Source organism: Erpetoichthys calabaricus, chromosome 4 (assembly GCF_900747795.2).
Source record: "Erpetoichthys calabaricus chromosome 4, fErpCal1.3, whole genome shotgun sequence".
Taxonomy (NCBI): domain Eukaryota; kingdom Metazoa; phylum Chordata; class Cladistia; order Polypteriformes; family Polypteridae; genus Erpetoichthys; species Erpetoichthys calabaricus.
The window spans coordinates 279,310,366-279,324,562 of record NC_041397.2 but is presented as its reverse complement, the minus strand read 5'-3'; the positions used below and the strand labels follow the sequence as shown (position 1 = coordinate 279,324,562).

The 14,197-nt window shown below is 38.9% G+C and overlaps 1 protein-coding gene across 2 annotated transcripts in view; it reads left to right on the top strand.

Moving 5' to 3' along the window:
• The first annotated feature begins 7,702 nt into the window (after positions 1-7,702).
• Positions 7,703-14,197, top strand: part of tbl1x (transducin beta like 1 X-linked) — a 320,024-nt gene continuing 313,529 nt past the window's right edge. For both annotated transcript variants that reach the window (XM_028800860.2, XM_051927229.1), the window contains exon 1: positions 7,703-8,178. The gene's annotated coding sequence lies outside the window, so the exon portion shown is untranslated. The remainder of the gene's footprint in view (positions 8,179-14,197) is intronic.

Here is a 14,197-nt window from a genome sequence, read left to right as displayed (position 1 = left end):
TCCCGTGATCGATAGTCATGTACTCCGATGGGCAAAGTGATTGAGTCTGCGACTTTACTTTGACAAAATCAAAGTGCTCAGAGCTGATAACGAATGATGTGCTCATTCAGAAGAACAATATATATAAAGCGAAGGAACACAGCTGTCTGGTGTCTTGTGTTTTATGCACCATGACAGAATGGAATAAAAAGAAAAAAAGGGATGAGATTGTGGAGGTGCATGCTGTACCTGGGAAACCTGGGGTTCGGTTATGCAGTTTATTATTGGCTGTCAGAAGAAAGGCTGCACATGTGTTACTTTGGAAGTGAGAAACTATGCACACAGTCGTGTAATTTGTGATGCCCTGTTACATGTAGTCATATAAACTGATATACTTAGGACAATGAGATCAGTAACTGCAGTTGTTAAGTTTAACATATCCTTCAATTAGAAGTTGTGTAATGTGACATTGCCTTTAGGTTACATTCCCAGTCAAGTCATTGTATGTATACCATTTGCCCAATCTCACTGTGTTAGTGTGGGTTTTCTCCCGGTAAATCTAAAGATGTCTGGAATAGGTAACCTTGGAGGATTTAAATTGTCCTGGTTTGTAGGAGTCTTGGATCTTGGATATTTGTGGGCATGTGTATGAATATGCTCAGCAATAGACTGGCTTCTCCAACAGAGGTGGTTCTTGCCCTGTGCCAAATGCTGCCAGAATAATGAGATAATAAAATGACTTAACATGATGAAAGGATAAATATATATACCTTGGCTGTACCAAATACTTGAGGGAGATGTTTGGAACCAAAAGAAAACAATCATCCTCATATTCAAGTAATAAGTTCAATCTCTCTGAAGCCCTGTAAATGAAAAAACAAATGCAGAAAACAGATATATGTGTATTCATGTGTAATTATCATTGTATTCTCTTTTCAATATTTGCTAGTAACAGAATATTTATAAATGCACTGTCATGCCCATAAATATTTTCTTTCAAATTTATATTTAATTTTATGTGCTTATGTAAAACACATAAGTCTCAGCCTGTTCACCATCATGTTCAACACACAAAAAACAACGAGCAACAGCAACATTTAAAGCCACACAATTTTGTTGTGAATAGATGTTACCACAGTCCGTATTCTGTCCTTCAGGTCATTTATATCACGCACTTTCCTGCTATACATGCGCTCCTTCACCATACCCCATAACCAGTAATCACAGGGTGTCAAGTTAGGGGAGTTTGGAGGCCATGTTAATGGTCCACCTCAACCTATCCATCGACCTGGAAAGGTGTGGTCAAGATAAAAATAATCCATTAGTGTTTTTTTTTTCATGCAAACGAAATTTGGCTAATTTACGGATAGACAATGTTGTTGTAGAGAGCTTGCATTCATTTTGGCGACACATTGTATTTAAAACAGTTATTTTCACTGGCATGCTCAGATCACTGAATACATTTACAGATAGTTAAAGTGAAAGTATTTTCAAACTTGTTTAAGATAATATAAGATAGTGAAGAGCCAAGGGCTGTTTTAGAAGTTTCTGGTACAAAGCAAAAATTAATCCTGGATGGGGAAGCAGTCCATCTTAGTATATCTATTCATGCAATTTCTAAACCAACTTATCCAGAGCAGTGTCACAGAGAAACTGGACCCTATCCCAATTAGCATTGGGTGCAAAGCAGAAACAATCCCTGGACAGGGCACCAGCATTTTGCATTGTACATCTTGAATGGAGTTAATGGTTGCATCATCTTGTATGTACAAAAGGAAAAAATAGATAATGTTATCTCCATGGTTAAAAATGAGGAAGGTTAAAAACACTGAATTTCAGCAGTTCAGTTGAATCTTAGAATACAAGGTTTTAACTGTTGAGCCAATCCACATAGAAAAAAAAAATTAGAAGCATATTTTGGCAGTTTACCCAACCTATTCTGAGAAAAGATGAGGAAAAACAACTTACTGCTGTCGAGCTGAATAAAAACAAGGTTAGAAACACAAAGTTATGACTGTTGAACACAAAAGTAACATATGCATAATGTTTAGGTAGTTCAGCCAATCCACTATAAAAGGTTAGAGACAACATTTTGATAATTAAACTGAACATGATGGTCAAAAAATAAAGAGGTATTTAGCAAATATTTGGGCATTTCAGTTTGACCCTGAAGTGGATTTATTAGATTTGATAATGGATAGATGGGTAGATTTCTGTGGTTAATTCTGTTCAGTGAAATTCATTTTATTTTATTACTAGACATTAAGCCCGTTACAATAATGGGCGCTAGAACAGTAGTCCATAAACATTAGTAGGAACAGTCTATATTAAATGGCAAGGGACCTTTTACCTCATTAAATTTTTTCCGTAAAATGCCTGTAATTTTCTCTGACAGTAATACTGGCTTAGCTGTCCGTAATATGCGTTTAATTTTCTGTCACAACAGTGGGCAATCAGCAGATTCTCTCCAGCAACTGATGTAATGTGCGCGAAAATAAATCTACTTTTACTTTACACTTTACCGGGCCAAGCTTCTTAATCGCAAATCTGACATCTTCAGAGTGAACACTTGCACAACAATGGGGAAGCTGGTCTCCGCGTCTCAGTACCCGATTGGATTTTTCGTGTTTTCTGTTTTAGGTCTTACCTCATTTACCGAAATCCGATTGGATCTGCCGCACGATATTACATAGGTCCCGCCCTCTCTGTCTTGTGTGACGCGTCAGGCGGCCTTTGAAGCATCTGCTTTGAAGCGTCGCACCGTGCCCCGCGCATGCGCACTTCACCAGAAGACACACACACACAGACACTGGACGCACACAGGGGTTTTATTAAAGAGAATAGCACTCTGCACTGAGTACAGGGACAAAGCACTCTTTCAAGTTCTCAGGTAAAGTGCAAGTGCAAATTTTTACAAATTACTAAATACAGAACTAGCAAATCTAAAGACAAAGATTTTTTAAACACAAAAGAAAACAAAGTGGTTTGAAGTTGATTAACATAAATTTAAACCAGCAATATCTGTCCATTAATTAATCATTGAACTATGGCTGGTTAAGCCAAGTTATAAACTGTTACACACACTTTTCACTGTAAAATATAATGAACTAGCCATGTGCGCCCAACTACATTGCGTGTGTTAAAGTTGTCTGTGAAGGGCTCCCTGTTTAAACGCGGCTGCCAGTCGTGAACTGGCCCTTTGTTGCACAGCATTATGATTTTTTATAAGGGAAACAAAATTACAAAACAAAACCCTTGGACATTGATTCGATAGGAACGGCCTACTCAGAATCACTGTCCGAATAGTAATTATGTGGTGGTGGAGGAGCATTTCTGCTTCTCTCCGTTCACAGTCCGTCTCGTTTTCATGACACTGTCGTTTCCTCTCACGATCTCTTCTCAACCTTTTTCCAGTCTCGCAGGTTGCTTTGTGGCAATCCAAAGAGTAAGGAAGAACCAATGCTTCTTTCTTGAACTCCAAATGCCGACTGATGGAAAATCACAGAAGTGTGTCCGACTTATATACTCTGACTGCCGACTCCAAGAAGTGGGTGAACATTCGATTTGGACGAAGTGCTGCCAACGACGGTTGATAGAAACACAAAAAAACACAGTCTCGACAACGAAGCAGGTGTCGACGCCAGATCTAAACACAAAGCACGGCGTCGACGCCAGATCTAAACACAAAGAGTGGTATCGACAGTGTTTGTAAACAAAAGTAACAACCAATGTGTTGTGTATTCAGCCAGTACAAACAGCACGTAGTCTCCTTTAGTTCAATCTTCTTTAATCACCACACTCCAACCTCATCCAACGATCCTCCCCCTCACTTCCTCTCCTCCTCCATCACTACTGCCCTCTACTGAACACAGCAGGAACTCACACAAGGCAGTGAATTTGCGGACAAACAAAGATCAAGATCCAAATGAAGATTATATATAAAGATGTTCAAACCACATTTCAACTGTTGAAGCAAATAAATATAATATTAGAAGATAAAACTTTATCTAATAAAATGATATTTTCATTGTGTACACAAAATATAACACTTTTTTCACCTGCATGTCTCTCACAGACAAATATACAACACGAATGACAGGAAACTGCAACAGAACACAATTAAAGTTGGAAATACAAGGTTTTAACTGTTGCAGGTAGCTGTTGAGTAACTGTATGACCAGTGGATAAAAGGCTGTTTCAACTATCTTTTATGACAAAGATTTAAAAACAATAAAGAAATGCTCAAGTACATTTATGTTAGGTGGAGGCTGCATGGTCTTTTGGACTTGGAACCCCTGCAGATTTTGTCTTTTTTTCAGCATTGCATTCCTGGAGTTTTACAAAAAAAAACGTTTCTGTCCTCCCCTGCCACCTGACCATAACATCGGACTAATTATTACAGACTTCAGAATTAATTTATATGAAAGGACTTTACTTTTTCTGTTTCTTGTACTTTTGAGTTATATAAATGCATATAGATTAATTCTTATCAGCTATTTTCAGTATCTATTACTTATTTTTCTTATCTGTTTCTAATTTGTTTTATTTTTCTGGCAAAGTTTTCTTCAACATCTTGTAAAGCACTTTGAACTACATTCTTTGTATGAAAATATGGTACAGAAATAAATGCAATTCTTGCTTTTAATATTAAGCTTTAATGCAAAAGAAAAAGGTTTGCGAACACAGGGTTTGACTAGTGTGCTGAATTGCTGAATTTGAAACCCTTTTGGTAAGGATCCGTTGAATAGTTGGGCTTCTAAAACTGTTATTTTATCGTTATACAAATAAATTGCACACTTTTTCATACAGATCCACCATTTATTGCAAATGCTCTATCATACCAATAAATTAAAATGACAGTTTTCAAAGTAACCTATTAAAATGGGGTGGTTTGATTTTGTCTGTAGTTGTAGGGGTGGAATTGTGTGCATGAGAGCTGGTAACAAATAAATGCTCATCCAGATGTGCAATGCCTATAATGCAATGGTGAAGAATAAGGAACTTGGGTGTTTTGGACCTCATAAACAAAAGAAAAGCTCATCTGTCTAATGTCTTGTGCTTCACGTGTTACTACAGAATGAAAAAAAGAAAAAACAGGGTCGGGGTTCCACCTGAACTCACCATATCTGTTCAATATAGCACCTTCTCAGTCAGGCAGCACACTATTGGCTGTCCCAAAAAGGGGCAAGCAAGGCTGCACTGAAAGGTCAGCACGGAGTCTGTAAAGTTGACATGCCAAATGAATATCAGTCATTTAAATTAGTATTGGTCTGGCAACAAGATTAGCATCCCTGACACACCTAATGACTAGAAGCTGCGGAATTTGATATTGGCTTTAATGTACAGTTGTGAAACATGGACTGTGAGCAAAATAAATGGAATGTAGACTAAAGAGCTGTGAGATTTTTTTAGAAGAATGATAAAAAAAAAATCATAGACAGAAAAAGTAATTAATGATGGAGTATTAAAGAGAGCACAGTTGAAGAGACAAGTGATAAAATGAATAGATTATTAAAATATTTGGCACACATCATCAGAGCTGATGGCATTGAAAGTGTTGCATTGCTGGGTAAAGTCAATGGGAAGAAATAAAGAGGAAGAGAAGTCAGAGAAAAACCATGAGTGGAAATGCTCATGGTGTTTGGTGTAAGATGGTTTGGGAACAATGTGAGTTGCAATTGTATTGTTAGCATGGCAAGGAAAAGTCATAGGTGGAAACAGGGCCTGCCCTTTAAATAATGTCACCTGAGGCAAGGCACATTTTTGAATCCCACAACCTGAATTCCCATAACCAAGAACACCAACCCCCCACCCCCGTCTTTATCTTTCTAAGTATGAAATGATACACTTCACCCACATGCATTATACTGTATATTGTGAGGCAGGCTTCACAATAAAATATTCTTTTAATACATCCCTCAGAACAAGTAACAACATAATAAAGAAAAAAAGAAAGAAAAACTGAAAAAATAATAAAAATAAAAGTTAAACAAACATGCAAAATACACAATAAAATCAAGAAAATCCAAAATAAAATGTATGTTTTATGGTTGTGAAGTTGAATGTAAAATTCAATTTGTCTGTGTTGCTCATCCTGAATGCTTTTCTAAATAACTTAGCAGTTTCAGATTGCGTAATGCACCCTACAGGTTAAAAGACACCACTTGCTCTTTTTAATTAAACATGCATGGTACGAACTTAAAAGGCATTTAACAGGCATTGTACATGTGACTGACACCTTTAAAAAAAATTAAAATAAATTAAAATTTTTAATTTCTTTTAATTAAAATTAAAATAAAAATTAAAATCAGAAATTAACATTTTACAAAATGACAAATCGATATATACACAATACGAAATATGAAAATCACAAATGTCAATATCATGCTCATAATGTGCATGCGCCTTTTTGATTCTTAGAAGCTCGTGGCATGGCAAGGTAGTGTGAACTGCGTTATGTGAAATTTGAAACTTTTAAAATGAAAATATTTCTCACAGTTTTAAGGTTAGTGTATAAAAAAGACACTAGATAATTATATAATTCTTATGGTTAATACATAACTCGTTTTTTTAATCATTAGCTATACTTACCTGTCAAAGACTGTCTACACCTTTCCTCGGTATGCTTGTGTGTCTCAACCTCTCTTGCCCTACACTTCCGCTCTCCATCATGTTCCCGTAATGCCTGCTTCTCGGATTGTGTCATTTCGAAGCACGCTGCTTGCCTCCGACTCACTTTTGACTACCACCATAATTTGTATTTTTGCAAATACTTCCTGTCTTTGGAAGCAACTTGGGTTGCACCTCATTAGTACTTAACAGCCCAACTTGGCTCAGTGTGTTATTCGCTTTGTTGTCATTTAAAAACATCATTTGTACTCCTGTGAATACTTCCCGTCTTTAAAGGTGACTTGGGTTGTACCTTGTTAGTATTTAGCAACCAAACATTGCTTGGTATATTATTCGCTTTGTTGTTGTTCAAACAGTCCATTTTAATTTCTTTTTTGTAAAAAATAACTTGTCACAATCAGGAATTCAACTTTGCACCCTGAACATATTGTGTTAATCACCTCCACTACTGAGCAACCAATGCCAAATTGAGCAAGCTGATTGCTTGGAGAGATCACACACACTTGTACATAGTTGCATTTTATTATATAGTAGATGAGGAGATTATTTCGTAATATGAAAAGTCACCCTTACCAATGTGCTGCCTGAGGTGATCGCCTCTTTGGCTTACCCCACGTGACGACTTTGGGTGGAAGACATTAATAGCCAACATCTGCATTTGATGTGTCACTTAGAGAGAGGAAGGATTTGAATAACCTTGCAGACTTTCCAGTTGTTCTGAGTCTTCTTATCTGGTTTGAGGTCATGAATTGCAGCTTGTGATGAATGCTGAATACCCTGCAAAGTTTAGTCTTGTTTATGTAATAACTGAAGTTGTATTATTTACACACTTATAGATTCATACTTACACACACTTGAGGCATTTTGTGTATTTGCTTAATTCATTTTTAGTGATTATTACAGTTTAATCATAATTTAAATGTTTGTCAACACAAACCCTATTGCTGTAATGTTTTTGTTTCTTTAACACTTTCCCACTTGTCATACTGTAGTCTGTCTACTGCAGCCCGGTCTTCAGTCGGTGCTGTCTGTTCTCAAGTCCTCAGGCCCACTCGCTCCAGGTTGAAGGTCAGGGCCCGCCCCCTCTCTCTCTCTCTTCGTAAGTCACTGGCGGTGACTCCTCTGTCTGAACGTGGCTCTCTTTTCTCTCTCTCTTTTACTCGCTCGCTCGCCGATCGGCTGGCTGTGTCTCCTGCAGCTTCCACCCCCCCCACCCCTTACACGCACACACCGCTCTCACACAAACTCCGCTAACGAAATAGTTAGCAGCACCTCCTGACTCCATTCCACGTAGAACTTTTACATTAGATTTCTGTTTTTTCTTCTTCAATTTTGTCTGGGACGTTGTCTTTTTCTTCTTGTGGTGTATTCCCTTTCAATTTTTGCGGATTACAATATTATTTTAAACACACCCAGGATCCATCATGACGAGCAATGTGTAAAGAAAGTCCCCGTGTGTTTTCTGTGGCTGAAGTTGAGCCGTCTTCGCTTTTGCTTTGGATGCACACCGCCGAAGCCTTTCGAGCACAGGCGCTCTGACAGACCGACAAGAGCCGTCCTCCGCGCCAGGTGAGTCTGCACGTTGATCGGGTAAAGTTTGACACGAGTGACGAAAGTTGTGTCTGCCGCCGAATTGTGTACCACCGCCGCCCCCTCTCCCCTCCTTCATTTGGAGCTCTCATTGCATTCTTTCTTCTCTGTCTCACACTCTCTATTAAATTGTCGCCGGTTTCTTTTCCACGTTTGCTTGTCGGTGTTGGACTCGGCGTCAGACGCTTTGTGTTGCACGGGAGGAAAGTCAAACATGCCGCCTTGAGCCCCGCTCTGGGAAAGGCTTGGGTGCCCACCAGAGTGCGCGTGTGTATCTGAGCGAGGAAAAAAGTCGCAAGGCTTATCTCTTTTATTTGTTGTTGTTTTTTTATGTGTGTTTAATGCCACGCTGCGAAGTAATTAATTTTATTGCTGAACAAAATGCCGAAAAGTGAAAGAGAGGCGAGGCATGGCTGGCCGGGTGGGGGAGGGGTACAGCGCCGGCTTGTGTATTTTTTATTTTTTTAATTATTTTTTATGATTTTGTAATATTTATTTTGTTTTTAGCTTCGCTTTTTCAGTTTGTCTTTTGCCCCTCGGGTGACACAGGCTTGTTACACGAATTTTTATAGCCTGATCACTTTAACCTTGGCTTCATGTCTGCCAAAAATCATTGCCCGCTCAGGAGGAAACTCAATAGAGTGGAGAGCCGTGTAAAAATGGAGCGGTGACTTTTACCCTATTTAATAGAAACGTGCGCTCTGAGGCGACAGAGATGCCGCCAGGCTTCCTAAGTGTGTGTAGTTGTTTTTGTTTGTGTGTGTATGTAACAATCCAGTGTTTCCATTACGCTATCCGTGAGAGTGTATTTAGAGAAATACACCTTGTATAGGTTTTGAGTGTATGTTAGATAATGTGCAATTTCAGTATGTCTATGTGATTCTTGAATGTCACACATTGATTTTTATGAGTTGCCTTGGGAAGGAATGCCATCGCCCATATCCTCACTAACTGTCCAACTCAGAGCTGCTTTTCTTCCAATACACTTTATTTTCCGGGTGACTTGGAGCTTGATCTTATCCAGGTACAAACAGGCCTGTAGTTGTAAAGCCTTAGACATCATGCAAGGGCACTAACAAGAAACAGTTTCCTCAATTCCAGTTCTGGCAGAACAGGGTTGCTGTTCACTCAGGCATATCCTCATAAAAGATCTTAGATGACTTGCCAGAGCACTATCAGGCAACATGACCACCCACTTTCTTGAAGGAATACTCCTCCCTAAAATTATATATTTTTTTGGTATATTACTTAAGGCCTTGTCACATTACATGACGTTTCCATGGGGAAAAAGAAAACGTTATGCTATTTTGTTGCATAATCCACAGTTATCAGTCAGTTTATCCAGTTATGTGCTCAAAACGTGCAAACACATGCATTTTTTTTGGTTAAATATTGTTAGACACTTCTGGAAAAAGCAGTGCACATCGTAAACAGAAACATCTTGTCCCCATGGATTGCTACTTTGAATAGAAGATAAGACTCTTGACCAAAGAATGGAAACATGATGATAATTTTTTTTTCTTGACCATCACTATAACCTAAATGTAGTAAATAACATGCAACATATAAAAACAAGATCATTTTTTGGTGGAGTATTCCTTTAATACCAGTTTTGTTGGCACAGGCCCAAATATATTCTGGGATGACTTATTGGTTCTGCAGGGAACCATCAAACATCAGGGGTCTCATGTATAAACAGTGCGTACGCACAGAAATGTGGCGTACGAACGTTTCCATGCTCAAATCGCAATCAATAAAACCTAAACTTGGCGTAAAGCCACACACATTTCTATGGTACCTCGTACCCTGGCGTACGCAAGTTCTCCGCTCGGTTTTGCAGACAGGCAGCACCCATCGTCAAAGCAGTGCTACTGTTCCTGTGTGGTTACCTTTTCTTTCTTAGATCCACATTCCTGACGCGGCTTTATAAATATACTGAAACTAACTGCACATTGTTTATTAGTGTAATGCATCTGATTGTAATTAACCTGTAACAATATAATGGTCCAGGGAATAGCCATAGTATTCCAAATACCATAACTGCTTTAGCGTTGTTACTCTCACTGCACCTTCTTTTTCTTCTTTCAGCTGCTCCCATTAAGGGTTGCCACAGCGGATCATCTTTTTCCATATTACTCTCACTGCACCACTCGGAGCATTTATATCACTGTATCTGAGTTTGGAATCACAGCGGCAGCTGATCGGAAAGAGAATTATCAGTATACAGCATCAAGCACACGCTGCCTCAGCCACGGCAAAATGCTTCAGAGCCTTTCCTGTACGGACCTCGCGGTTCAGAAACAGTTTCATCCCAAGAACTTTAAAACACACTCGATCAGTCCATCAAGTGCACCTTGTAGAACTGTCTGTACTTAAGTACAATTGCCTCACTGTAAACTTTCACTACAGTTATAATATTGCACAACCTGCGCCACTTTATAAAGTGCGTATTTACATATGATGACGATATCATTTTTAAGATGAAATGCAGCAAAATATGTTAATTATATTATACAAATAAAACTTTAACTTCATTTAAATAATCTATATTGTTAATAATTAAACATGTGAGGACATGGTGCCGCAGCCCTAGCTAGTTCATGGATTGTTCCTACCTCGTGCTTTATTCTTGCTGGGCTGGCGTGACACTGGAAGGATAGATGGATAGAATAATTAAACATGTACTACAAAGATAATTCAGTGTTCCTTAAACGTTTCAAAGAATCGTCGTTCTAAGGTTACAGATGGCTTAACGTCTATTACAGAGCTGATTGTGTGGCGAATGGGTATTTGGAGAGAGAAAAGTAAGAACAGGAATTGGAGGTTAGTATGTTTGAAAGAGACTACTGCTGCAATAAATTATTTCATCGAAGGTCACGCATGGCGCAGCAAGCATCTTGCATTAGACATGAACAATCACTGCGCCACTGTGTTCCCATGTTTAATAACATGCTTTCATTCTTATCATCATGAAAATGATATCACGTATACATCTCAGTATTTTAATTATTCAGAGAGCTGTAATATTACGAATGTAATGGATTCTGTGTCCTGTCGGAGGAAGAGAAAGCCCGGAAGCACATAGTGATTCACACACAGAGCACATAGAAGATCAAATACAAAACAAAGCATTTAACGTGCTACTTTAGTTATGATGGGATTTGAGAATCTACTAAATTAAACGATTTAAAGATGAAGTTTATGATGTTCTACTTTAATGACAAAATAAAATACATGATTAAAGTGGAAATTTCGAGATTAAAGTTGACATTTCGAACTTTTTTCCCACTGTGTGCCTATTTTTTTTTTCTCTGTACCCTAATAAGCTTTCATATGACACTCGGACTCACGCCTGGACAAACTGGTGAGGAAGACAGGCTCTATTGTAGGCATGGAGCTAGACAGTTTGACATCCGTGGCAGAGCGACGGGTGCTCAGCAGGCTCCTATCAATTATGGAGAATCCACTGCATCCACTAAACAGTGTCATCTCCAGACAGAGGAGCAGCTTCAGCGACAGACTGCTGTCACTGTCCTGCTCCACTGACAGACTGAGGAGATCGTTCCTCCCCCAAACTATGCGACTCTTCAATTCCACCCGGGGGGGGGGGTAAACGTTAACATTATTCAAAGTTATTGTCTGTTTTTACCTACATTTTTATTACTCTTTAATATTGTTTTTTTTTTTTGTATTAGTATGCTGCTGCTGGTGTATGTGAATTTCCCCTTGGATTAATAAAGTATCTATCTATCAGACAGTGGGATACGACTTGCCTTTTCACGGCGACTTTGATATGTGACAACTTCTTTTTTTTTTAATTTTGGGCACTGTGCGACTTTGTGAACTTGAGCTTTCGAGTTTCTCCGACACTATATGTCACTCGATCAACTTCCTTTTGTTGATTATATCACTGTTTAAACCAATGAATAGTAAGTTTTTCCTTGCCTCCGCTTGGTATTCGCTGAAATTCTTCTATTTTCCCCCGTGCTTTTCCCATTGTCTTTTCACAGAACGCTGAGCTTAAGGGCTATTTATATCGATTTGCATATTCAAAGAGGCGTAATTCTGGGAGGAGTTGGGGTGGGGCAGCTGGCGCGTGCACGTGCGTTACTTTTCACGCTGATCGGGATTTATGTATCGGAAGAATGTGGAAGTTGGCGAACGCACAGATTTATGAATCTGGATTTTCTGTGCATATGCAAATTCCCGCTTCTGTGCTTACGCCATGTTAAAGTGTGAGTTCTACGCATGGCGTTGTACATGAGGCCCCAGATGTTTCAATCAGGATAGTGAGGGGATCACCCACTATTCATTTCTGTATCCCACTCTTTTCATTAGAGGGTATCAAGGAAGCTAGAACAATACTGTTTTCAACATGCTCATGGATGGAATTAGCATTTGGGTGGCATTTTTATTTAGTATGCCTGGCATTGTTGTTGGCTCTCAGCCAAACACCAGGTCACAAGCTTTGCCTAGATCACAAGTAAAAGTGGCTAAAATAAAATTCCTGTGTAAAATTGCTGGTCTCCCTCTTTATGATCATGTGAAGAGTAGGGATGGGAATTGATAAGATTTTCACGATTCCGATTCCATTTTCGATTCTGTTTAACAATTCGATTCTTTATCGATTCTCCCTATCGATTCTTATTTTTAAAAAAGGAGAACACACAGGTCGATTAGCTTAGAACTTTGTTTTATATCTTATCTTTGAACAAGATAGAAATTTAGGAGTAGCATGACCTTACAAACCCAACAGTGAGATCGTAAGAGATCCACAGCCTACAGCTCCTCGATGGGGTGCCACGGGGTCCCCAGAAAATAATTTGTAAATGTAAAATAATAATAAAATAAATATTCTTCTGTAGCAATAACAAAGTATAACATAAATTATTCTGTGGCAGTTACACAAGAATGTCCAGTAACATTTACACTCTCCTTTTTAAAAGTATATATGAGCTGAGCACTCAAAAATAAAACTACATCAGCCAGCAACAAATACAATCAACTCAAGTCCAATGGAACTGTGCACTTTGCAATTCTGCAACCATCAACTATGGAGAACTAACAATTCTTTTGCAGAAATACTGTATAAGCATATCTGCTTTTTCAGGAAGGATACGTGATCTTTCTAGACTTATGGTCTCTCCAGCTGTGGAGAACACCCTCTCAGACGGGGTGGAGGATGCCTGCACACACAGAAAGCTTTCAGCCAGTCCTGACAGCAGGGGCAGAGTCTCTCTCTTGCTCCACCACCATAGGGTGGCGTTATCCTTGCAGGGGATGGGGGTTAGGCTTCTATACAGCTGGATCTCCTGATCCACTCTCTGGGCCAGGGAAAGAACGGGCTGCCGCTGTTGGAATGACTGCATCTCATTGTCCTCCTCTTCAAAGAGTTCCTCCAAGGCCGTTTTTTTTTTTGCTTTACTGGTGACGCCTGAAATGAAATGGACATAATAAAACATTAAGCAAAAAATGAACAATCCATGACATCTAAATTATCATCACAGTGAGCTAAACTTACATAGTCTTCTTCATCCTCATCTTCATCTTCGAACAACTCTCCCTGTGTGTCTCCTTGCTCCAGGTTCTTGAGTAGAAAATGACAAATAAACAAACAAATCAAACTAAGTACCACAGATCCATAGATGAAAGGTCTCACTCTCACAATGGAAATGTGCTACAATGAAAGACACTGTCATATTGAAATACCTCATCTGCTCCTGCCTCTGTGTTTGCTGCAATTGTTGCTTCCCTGATCCTGTCCCAGACTTCATCCTTATCCACTTTGGATTTAAATCAGGGGTCCAAGATGGTGGCCTCCTCCAGGAATCTCTGGATATCAGCGTCCTTAAATTTTTAAAAGGGAGGAAAATGTGACATCATGACTATCCTTAAGTATTTATAACTGTCATTTTATTTATGATAAATAAATCATCAATTGTACCTGGTATCGTTTGGAAAGATCTTTCCAAATGTTCTCCTTTATGCTCCTTGTGAA